The sequence below is a fragment of the Microtus ochrogaster genome, linkage group LG5 (genome assembly GCF_000317375.1).
Source record: "Microtus ochrogaster isolate Prairie Vole_2 linkage group LG5, MicOch1.0, whole genome shotgun sequence".
NCBI classification, from domain to species: Eukaryota; Metazoa; Chordata; class Mammalia; order Rodentia; family Cricetidae; genus Microtus; species Microtus ochrogaster.
The window spans coordinates 11,706,640-11,710,440 of NC_022031.1; positions in this window are offsets into that span (position 1 = coordinate 11,706,640).

Here is a 3,801-nt window from a genome sequence, read left to right on the forward strand (position 1 = left end):
GAAGTTCACTGGCCAGGTTCAATGAGTGACCCTGTATCAAAGACAAATGAAGGTAAAGAGTGATGAAAGGCATTTGACATCAATCTTGCTGCTCTACAAACACACAAATATGTATAAACGACACATACAAGCACAGACATGTAGTAGTTTAGGAAGCTCGCAATAGTTATAGAACCCACCGGGCTCCTCCTTTAGGCTGTTTAAACTGCTGTGGGTGGGGGCACTTTTATTGGAGCCGCCTGCTGCTTGGGCAGGATCAGCAAGGATGTAGGTCTCATCCATGCAAAATGACCTTTTGCTTGATGCAGATGCTTGGGAGCCTCCCGCGGTCCCGTAAGTACCACCAGCCATCTAGTTGGTTTACCAAACTGGAGTTGGATAGAATTGTTCCATTGGAGACGGCAACTCCACTCTGCTTTGGGATGCCCTGGAGGTGCTATCATGGAGATGCTTTGAGGTAGCACTCCTTCTCCCCTTGGCACTGAGCTATGCTCCACGTGGGCTCCCGGTTGTAGCTCCGTCTGTTTTAGTTGCCTCCTAAGAATAGAGTCTCTGCCTCAAGATTCACGAGCAGAGGGAAGACATTTCACTGAAGGGAAGCTTACTGAGGGATGCCTGGAGAGCTATGGAGACCCTGGGGTTGGGTGTTGTGAAGATGGAAGGTCCACATTGTGTTAAGGACTGTAAAGAAGATCACACTCCCCATTAAGCTCCCTTTTAATCTGGGCTGGTTTTGTAGTTGCTGGATCATTAGAAGCCTCTAGGAGCCACATGCCAGTTCCAGGCCATTGGGTCCAGGCCTCCTGAGTCTCTATGGGGCCATTTCCTGTTCCGAGTCTCTCAGCATTCAGCCACCCTTCTGTGAAGCGCCCGAGCCACAAGTGTGGCCACTGTGTTCAAAAATCTCTGCTGTGGTTCATGCTCATCATCAGCACCGTCAGCTGGTGGTGTGAGGGAGCCCTCCTGGGTGTTCCAACCCCAAAGCTCCTCTGTAATCTTAGGCCCAGCAGATATCACCAGGAGCAGAGACACCACCCAGCTGAGCTCAGTTGACCCCCAGACGGTGAGGAATACTACAACCATTGCTGCCCTTGCCACAGCAACTCTGGGTGTCTTGTTATGCAACAGTGGGTAACCAGAACTGTTTTCATTCATGTTTTCCACACAGCTTTAGCCCAGCTGCTGGAGTAATTGACACACACAAACCTTAAGTTACCCACTGGCTTCTTCTCAGTGGTAAGTGCTTTTTCCCATGACCCCTTCCAGTTCCATTTAGAAGTTCTGTTTGCCTTGGCCTCCTTGCAGGTGCATGCGGTGATGGTCTCAGGTGTGTGGCAGAGGCAGCAGGGTGCTGGGGAAATTCCCCAGGGTGAGGAGAGCACCGTTGCCAAGTGAACTGTGAGAACCTCTTGGACTGGACCCATCTTTAAACAGACAGTTGGACACAGAACTCATTTCTTCTCGGTCTTCATAAAAGAAGGCCGAAAGTCAAGGAGGCTCAGATGGCTCATGTCCCCACTCTCCTATACTGAGGACCGATTTTAGTGATAGGGTATGAGGCTCAACCATAGTAACTATATTTTAATGACTGTGTGTGTATGTTTGTGTGTTCATTCGTGTGTGTTTGCAATGTGTGTGCTCATTCATCTGTATGTGCAATGTGTGTGCTCATTTGTGTGTGCAATGTGTGTGTTCATCCATGTGTATGTACAATGTGTGTGATTATTTGTGTGTGTGTGTAATGTGTATACTCATTCATGTGTGTGTGCTGATTTGTGTGTGTGCAATGTATGTGCTCATTTGTGTGTGTGCAATGTGTGTGTTCATTTGTGTGTGTGCGTGCAATGTGTGTGATCATTTATGTGTTATATGTTTATAAGGATTCAGGAACACGGGATTTGGAATGTGTCAAGGTCAGGAGACCACCTTGGCTGTCATCTTCACCTCCATCTTAAGACAGGACCTCATTGTCTTTTCCCAATGGAGACACCAGACTAGCTGTGCCCTGCCTTTCTGGGAAGGAAGTCTCCTATTTCTACCTTTTATCTTCCTTCAGAAGCACTGAGATTATAGAAGTTGGCATTACTCATTTGGTCTTTTTTGTTTTGAGGATCTATTTTATTTTTATTTATTTGTGTGTGTCTCTGTGCATGACAGTGCAGGTGCCCATGAGGCCAGAAGAGAGTATCAGATCTTCTGGAACTCGAGTTCCAGGCAGTTGTGAGCTGGGAACTGAACTCTGATCCCCTGAGAGTGGAGTGTGTGCTCTCAGCTGCTGAGTTCATCTCTCCAGCCCCTCATTTAGCTTTTGTGTGGGTTCTAGAGACTGGAATTCAGCTTCATGCTTTTATGGTCAGTGCTTTTACCCACTGACCCGTCTCCTCAGCACACAGTTGTAGCTGTAAGTCTCTGACTCCCTTCGCCCCGCCCCCGTCACTGTGAGCCCTGCTCAGCCTGTAACCTGCTCCACATACCCTGAAAATCTGAGGTTTGATCTCTGGGGAAGAGTCATCAACTGCCTTACCAGACCCTCCTTCACACACCAAGGAGGGATTGGGAAAGCCTGAAGCATCTTCCTCCTTGTCTCTCACGGGATTGATGTGAGATGTCCTTCTGTATATGTGTTGCTTTTATTGGTTGATGAATAAAGCTTTTTTGGCCTATGGCAGGGCAGAATATAGTCAGGCTGGAAGAGATAGAGAAAGAGAGTAGGCAAAGTCAAAGAGACGCCATGTAGCTGCCGAAGCAGAGAGACACACCGGAACCTTACCCACGGTGGTGATACAGAGATTAATAAAAGTGGGCTAATTTAAGATGTAAGAGTTAGTTAATAAGAAGCCTAAGTTATTGGCCAACCAGTGTTGTAATTAATATAGTTTTGGTGTGATTATTTGGGTCTGGGCAACCGAGAACAACAGAGCAGTTTCCGATTACATGGGAATCCCTTGCACCCCCGTTCCCGCCCCACCAAAGCTGGTTTACTAGGAGACTGTGGTCCTAGGACCAACACTTTGAGCTGCAAAGAATGCTGCAGAAAATTGTGGATAATCTACTCTGCCCAAATTCCACCTTTTTTTCTATGTTTCAATAATAGTTAATAAATATGCTTAGACTCTTCAATAGAGTAAATTAATTTATGACAAAACTAATTTGGGTAATGATCATATACCATTGTTATAACTTTGCATTTCAGACCTAAAGGGGTTTCTAGCATAATGCTTGCATTGTTTTTATACTGTCTGGGACATAAATGATAGCAGGAAGATCCCATTACTAGGGAAAATAAAATTAAACAAGGTGATCTGCGGTGAGTTATTGTGTTATGGAATTCATTCCACATTCAGGCTTGGATGACCTCATAAATTGTTCTTTGGGTTGGCAATGTCATCCTAGCCTGCTAGATTGAATTATTTCCTTGTAACTCAGACCCCCTGTCTAGTCTGTAATGAAGAACACCTTGTGTGTCTTGCTGGCACAGGGAGTAGAGTCAGATACCCACAGTCGTAGGAGTTGTGGGCCCAGCACTTAGCCCTATGTCCCAAAGGGACAATTGGCAATATTGTTCACAGCACATTGTCGCCGTATCAGTGAGGAAAGACAGATGGGAGAGGGTCCGTAACACTGCCGTGGCCGGCACAGGGGTGTTCAGAAGATGGTGTTGGTCTCAGGCTTTCAAGATCTTATACTAACTGAAGAACAATGAGACACCACCCCGCATTCCAGGCAACTCAGAAAGACGGCTCAAGGCTGATCAAACAGAGCCCACCTGCGACAGTCTCTGGGAATTCTCTCTGGCGGGGG